The sequence below is a fragment of the Argopecten irradians genome, chromosome 7 (assembly GCF_041381155.1).
Source record: "Argopecten irradians isolate NY chromosome 7, Ai_NY, whole genome shotgun sequence".
NCBI classification, from domain to species: Eukaryota; Metazoa; Mollusca; class Bivalvia; order Pectinida; family Pectinidae; genus Argopecten; species Argopecten irradians.
Genome location: NC_091140.1, coordinates 7,793,094 through 7,801,206, shown reverse-complemented (window position 1 = coordinate 7,801,206; position 8,113 = coordinate 7,793,094).

Below are 8,113 nucleotides of genomic sequence, written 5' to 3'. Positions count from 1 at the left end.
AAGTGAAATTGTTGAATCACTCAATGTCCTTTCCTGAATTGCCATACGCCAGGTAATTGCAAAATGGACAACTTGCTTGCATGTGGGTTTGAGTTAAGGTTAAATACAGGGTCGGCAGCTTTTGTCTTTTCGTTGCCGCTACTGAGTGGTTTATCGAACGTTGTCCATGAAGCCATCTCATTTGATCCAACAAAGCACCCAGCACAGTCAATCTCTGAGGACACGATATCTATGTGTCAGCATGTTAGGACGTCGTCCGCGAGAGTTCCACTCCATCAAAAACGTCAACTGTTCGTGTTTAACGATACAGGGAAAGAAGGGGTTTGTTTACCGAGCAAGTCCGTTTGTACAGCGGATACTATGTTGTAAAGTGAATGTTTCTATCAAATACGTCATGTTTAATTCGAACTTAAACAAAACACGTATATTCAAAATGAGAAAAGTATAAAAATCTAACAGGATAATTAAGATAAGTAATCAAACAAAGTGCTCCCTATGTAAGCCCCTCAGTCGCTAATTTTTTGTCAATCATCACGTGGATGACAACAGAGAGGGTGAGGTGTAATTAGTCAGAATTGTGACGCTTAGGCCTATATATATATATATATGTGGTGCAATGAAGTGACAAGAGATAATGCATGGTAAATAGAATTACATAGATATTCGTGAAACCTTCTTCCTCTCGGACACCAGACACCTGTTAATAAGTTCGCATATTGTGAAGTGTTGTCTTAATTTGTGAAATACATGTATGTCAGTATGTCTTTTACAAAGAGAATTTCCTTGTGAAGATAATTTTATGATGAGACAATGCGAGCCTGAGAAATGATCCTCTTACTACTACTTGTATTTCTTGAATATTCTTTTTAGAATATTTGCTTCCTCTAATGGTTTTTTGAGTAAACGATCGCGTTGTATGTGCCTCCTGTAAACGAATACTTTCCATCAATGACGAAACCAAAGGTGTACATGTGGAGGTTAAATCCTCGAGGCTGCCACGCGAATTATCAATTTATCAAACAACCAAAGTGGTCACTGCTCCCAACAATGTTGTTATGTTTACAAGTGTTAAGTTTGCTAACACTTGATACGATGTGCTGCTGGAGCTAACAGGCGTGAAGCATCTCTCATAACAGCACAATAGCTCAATACAACTGTTTTCCCAATGATAATGAAATTAGATCAGGTATGCATTTCTACAAATTGATATCAATATCAATTGATATTTCACCGACAGATCATTTTTGTTGTTTGCTTCTTGACCGTTCAACAATATTTCATTAATTCCAAACCGCCAAGGCAAAAGAGCCGGCAAGTCATTTCTGAAAGGAGAATTTGCAAACCACTTCCCGCCAATGTATGCCAAATAACACGTATTACATGTTTATTTTTTCGTGTAAAATAGCTCGTCCTTTTGATGTGTGAGCTCCTCTGACTACATGATACGGTACGTATAGCTTACGAATACAAGTCATATGATGTGTCTTATGTAATGGTGGATTTGGGATGGGATAAAAATAGAATTGTTTGGCAAGTAGTTAAGGCGTCATGTTCATAAAGCTACATATCTAAACCGAAATAATAGTTTTTGTGTTGTTGTTTTTTAATATGAATATAAAACGAGTTTTATTAATCTAAAAAGTCTCCAAAAGTTATCGTTAATACTACTCTTATCATCACCTTCTGACAAACTATTAAATGTTAATTTTCCTAATGTAGGTTGTCTTTTGTTTCCTCGTCTTACTTACCAAATTTTAGTTCACTATCACTGCGCAAGAAGGCAAAACATCAATATGGATCACAATAGTTAGCAGCGATTATACAGGGAATCTGGCATGTGTTCTGTACTGTTACATCATTTGAGGCTCTCAGGCTATCTTTTTTCTCACTCTCGTTTTTTGTTTTTTGTTGTTGTTGTTGTTGGTTTTTTTTTTAGAAATTAAATTTTAGCTTCGGTAGTAGGCCTAACAATGATGCTTCCGTTAAAGAATATCAGAATAACACATAGGAAAATGTAATAAATAGATCAACATCATAATGATTATGGTAGTTGTATTAATGACTGGTAGACGATAAGCGGCGGGAGAAAAGATTGCAGTTGATAGCATCCTCGATGTGGCGCTCTATCGTCGTACCTAACACGCAAGCAGGCTCTGTCGTGCGTACTGCACTCACGATCACCTAGTACGACTCGCTCAATCATCGGCCGATTGTACATTTGAAAAATATACTTACCAGAATAATAGGGCGCCAGTCTTTTCAATATTCCCAATTTTATTTAAATCCATCAATATGAAGTAAAGAAATAAAAAAATAACGTTAATGAAATAATAATATGTTTATTCAGTAATGACTGAGTCAGTGGTTTTTGCTGGTAAAGGGTAACAATGCTGTTATATGTTGTAACATTTTCAACTTTTTTAGAACCCGAAAAATGGCAAAGACAAGTTTCGTTGAAATTGACACGGGACACGTAGTTCATGCATATGCATATGTAACAACTACCACATTCTTTACGAATAGGAGATAAAATGCATAAGAAACACCAAGTAATTTACTTACATTATATATAATAATAATAATAAAAATACTGTAAGAGGTTTCTTCATAATTCCAATTGTTTTGAAATCAGAACGATTTTTTAAGTGTTCCAGCAAAATTAATGTAGTGTAACTTACTTACTTTTGGAGAAAATCGACTTTTTGTGTCCCTATTTCCCCGATCCAGATATTCACTTTTGCCATACTTAAAAGGTCTTTATCACTACGGTGTTTATTCCCGTTGAAAACAAGCGTTCTGACGCCCTTCGTGGGTTAAGTTCATTTTACGAATTTAAAGTCAACAAAAGAAGCGGAACAATATCAAGAAACAATGCATTTTCAGCACTAATATCGACATTAGTCGGGCACAGAACTCGATACCGGATTATAAGAATTTCCTGTAATATATGCAATAGGAAAATCTTACTATGTCAGTAAATAAATGTTTAATTTTTTTCGTTTGATTCAATTTCTAAATTTGATGACTTGATCCCGAACATTCCAGTGACGTCACTTTTAGTAGGAGTGAATGAATCGGCAGTCAGTCCCGCCAAACAGTGACGTCACAATCACCGGAATGACGTCGCTTACATATTTCCCACGGTAGTCAAAAGGAGTACACACTCATTCGGTTTAGTGAATGCATTTTTTCTTGATCATCAAAGAAGCGTTTTGCTTTGAATGAAATCGTGTAAATAACAGGCAATTTGCTTTCGTTTTGAATACCATCTTCTGTATATATAATGAAAAAGTTGCAGGATAAGCAGAATACACAGTCACTATCTTACAATACAAGTTTTATTTTGGTGTCGACAGGGAAAACCGAGATGACTCGGCAAAACCTCTTCATCTCATCTCCTCGCATAAACGATAGCAGCATCGATATTAATTTTAGCAAAATAAAAATGTCCAACGTTCGAAATATTGCAAGAACATTCATTATTTACATAAACCAGTAATAAGAATAAACATTTATTTCATCTAGACTAAATAATTTGCAAATCCCTTACACCGCCTGTAAGGAGATGTCCTTGGCCTATCGCTACCCACGATGCTCTCGATCGTGGTCTTATATTGTGTAACTTTTTATGGGATATTAAGTCTAGATATATCTGTTTTCAACAGTTAAATTTCTATGAACATGTGTAAAACAAGCAGTCTGAACTGCTATTCCGAGACCGTAAAATACAATCTTGGTTACCTCAGCCAAAACACAAGGGCACGCAAATTATAAAACTCGATTAGCTTTTTTATTGTCATTATTGTTATATACACTGTATGTGATATTTAAACGAAAACATATATTCTACCTAAGAAGCCAATGATATATATAATGTAATTAGCTTGTAATAATAATAATAATACACCTTCCGCAACAAACAAAGAAGGCGGACATTCCCAACGCCATAGATGACGGACTGGTATGTAAACAAGCCTTATTTCTAGAAATAATTCCTATTTATAAACGGTATCGTAATATCGTACCATGATATCTGTCAACGTTTGATGGAATGGCACAGTGACTGGAAATAATCAATATTACCTCCTATCAAATAAATACGACATATTTCTGTTTAACCTTTAACATTTCTTTAGTAATTTTTATTTTTTTTGCTGTGTTATTTCGACACTCCCGGGGGATGCCTATACGTTTATATTAGGACATATAATCGGCGAAAATAGCACCCGAAAGTTATGCTTGTCACCTAGAACAACTAGTGGTGAAGTAATTACTTGCACTTGCTATATTTCGCCGCGGGATCCATTATAGCGCAGCAGAAAGACGGCGTCGGCGTGGAGTAGGACTTCCGCTAGCGATACTCATTAGTTCTATATTAAGACGCATGAAAAGGTAGCTGTAGAATCGCCAAGTCATCGCTTAAAAAGAAATACTGACTATTGACCTATCAATAACACAATGACGGAGCACTGGTCAAGTCTCCGGACAATAAATGAACCTTTCGCCGCTTCATGACACGATGGACTAAGACGATCACCCAGAGATTCAATTGAAACGCTTACTTCAACGCCTTCAGCGGTCGGTTTCTTATCCCCCTAAGGGTTGTTATGAGCCTCCATCTACAGACTAAGTTTTAGGTGTCATATTCAATAATCAGAATCCGAAAGCTGCACAGCTAGACATACGACATGCGTTCCAAATCTGGCCATCTTCCTATAGCCTATGTTTTAGTACAACTCGACATTCATTATTTTATCACTGCAACTGTCTTATAAGGTCTAATTATCGGATTTATTTTTACAATTTTAGTGTGTAGTTTGACTGTCTAATAAATAATACCCCGCAGACTTAAATGGTTGTGATTGGAATTGATAAATGATTGACCACTACGGGCCACAAGGAGTCACTTTTGTTATTTTGATACATTGTATGACTTACTTTTTTCTGAAAGTAATTGACGGTATCTCATATCTTATTAAACCATCTCTAAAAAAAAGATGGGTGTTCAACATTGCAAATAAGCTATATTGATACCAGTAAATGTCACTTTATTTGCTCCATGCTAAATACATAGAGGTGTGTCGAATAAACCTTAAATATCGTTTAAACTTTGCCATACCCTTCTAAAATGTGTAATATAATTGATAATTGAAGGTGACAATATATATCGTTGAAATCCCTGATCGTACATCAATCAGGTGCAATATGTCCGCAGTACTCATACTGGAGACGAATTACTGTGATTAGCGTCTTTTTTTATGGGAAAAGATACTTTCAGACATCATGCAAAATGTGAATACTCTACAGTAAGAGCGACAGTTGTAGTCATGGAAACAATTTACTTTAGCCCTCTTGTCCGGTATCAGGATCGACCTACAATACGTAGCTGGAGATTATAATTGATATGTTATTATCAAAATCAATTGATTTTAGAGGTATCCTATTAACCTCTGACCTGGATATAGCCCAGTGTGTGTAGAACCGTCTTGTTATCGTCTGCTGTCTCACGGCAAATGATTTATACACGGAATCTATCATTAACTTAAAGAGCTTTATAGTCATGATCGCTGACTTGATTGTCATTTTGCCACACTATATGACCTTTGCGTTGCTTAGTTTCTATAACCATGATAACTATTAGGCGCATTGTACGGTAGGATACCTGTTCTCTTCAACTTGGTCGGTTGGGCATCTGATACTTAAGCCGGGAATGTCAGAGTTCGATTCCTAGTTGAGATATAGACAACCATTTTAATTGTCATTTTACTGTGGTATATGTATATGTCCAATCTGGGGCCTCGTGAATCTTGCAAACTCCTGAGCACTCCAGGACAAGTTCACCTCTAGGGAACATGTGTACTCTATACAAATACTCACTGTTCCTTTCAGCTAGATATGTTAAGTACCAGATAAGTAATGGGACATTAGCATACATTTAATATCATATCATCATGATATAATATAGAGCTTACTATCGTGAACAAACACAACACATTTTCGTAAGCATTTTTCAAAGGTAAGGCATTGATGGCGATATAGTTATCATTAATTGTACCACTTATGGACAGTGAGAAACAGGGATGAATCAGTAACACACAAAAGTACATTTGAATAACGAAATACAGAGGGAAACTTTGAAGTAGATTAAGAGGATAAAAGCAATTTCTAGCAGATGTGTATTGGCAAATATGCAACCAGATATTTTACAGTGCATATTGTATAACAAAAAGATTAATAGGATCTTCTCCCTACCTTGAGGGTAGGACTGGGAAATCTCTACCCTCGGAGGAGATTCATGACTGTCTAACCCGAGGCTTGATAGGGAAATATCTACCCTCGGAGGAGATTCACGACTGTCTAACCCGAGGCTTGATAGGGAAATCTCTACCCTCGGAGGAGATTCACGACTGTCTAACCCGAGGCTTGATAGGGAAATATCTACCCTCGGAGGAGATTCACGACTGTCTAACCCGAGGCTTGATAGGGAAATATCTACACTCGGAGGAGATTCATGGCAGTCTAACCCGAGGCTTGATAGGGAAATATCTACCCTCGGAGGAGATTCACGACTGTCTAACCCGAGGCTTGATTGGGAAATATCTACCCTCGGAGGAGATTCATGACTGTCTAACCCGAGGCTTGATAGGGAAATATCTACCCTCGGAGGAGATTCATGACTGTCTAACCCGAGGCTTGATAGGGAAATATCTACCCTCGGAGGAGATTCATGACAGTGTAACCCGAGGCTTGATTGGGAAATATCTACCCTCGGAGGAGATTCATGACAGTGTAACCCGAGGCTTGATTGGGAAATCTCTACCCTCGGAGGAGATTCATGACAGTGTAACCCGAGGCTTGATTGGGAAATCTCTACACTCGGAGGAGATCACGACTGTCTAACCCGAGGCTTGATAGGGAAATCTCTACCCTCGGAGGAGATTCATGACTGTCTAACCCGAGGCTTGATAGGGAAATCTCTACCCTCGGAGGAGACTCACAACTGTCTAACCCGAGGCTTGATAGCGAAATATCTACCCTCGGAGGAGATTCATGACAGTCTAACCCGAGGCTTGATAGGGAAATATCTACCCTCGGAGGAGATTCACGACTGTCTAACCCGAGGCTTGATAGGGAAATCTCTACCCTCGGAGGAGATTCATGACTGTCTAACCCGAGGCTTGATTGGGAAATCTCTACCCTCGGAGGAGACTCACAACTGTCTAACCCGAGGCTTGATAGCGAAATATCTACCCTCGGAGGAGATTCATGACAGTCTAACCCGAGGCTTGATAGGGAAATATCTACCCTCGGAGGAGATTCACGACTGTCTAACCCGAGGCTTGATAGGGAAATCTCTACCCTCGGAGGAGATTCACAACTGTCTAACCCGAGGCTTGATAGCGAAATATCTACCCTCGGAGGAGATTCACGACTGTCTAACCCGAGGCTTGATAGGGAAATCTCTACCCTCGGAGGAGATTCATGACAGTCTAACCCGAGGCTTGATAGGGAAATCTCTACCCTCGGAGGAGATTCATGACTGTCTAACCCGAGGCTGGATAGGGAAATATCTACCCTCGGAGGATATTCATGGCAGTCTAACCCGAGGCTTGATAGGGAATTCTCTACCCTCGGAAGAGATTCATGACTGTCTAACCCGAGGCTGGATAGGGAAATATCTACCCTCGGAGGATATTCATGGCAGTCTAACCCGAGGCTTGATAGGGAAATCTCTACCCTCGGAGGAGATTCATGACTGTCTAACCCGAGGCTTGATAGGGAAATCTCTACCCTCGGAGGAGATTCATGACTGTCTAACCCGAGGCTTGATAGGGAAATCTCTACCCTCGGAGGAGATTCACGACTGTCTAACCCGAGGCTTGATAGCGAAATATCTACCCTCGGAGGAGATTCATGACAGTCTAACCCGAGGCTTGATAGGGAAATATCTACCCTCGGAAGAGATTCATGACTGTCTAACCCGAGGCTGGATAGGGAAATATCTACCCTCGGAGGAGATTCATGACAGTCTAACCCGAGGCTTGCCGAGGGTAAGTATGTCGTGAATCTCCCCCGAGGGTAGTGATATCCCTGTCCTACCCTCAAGGTATGG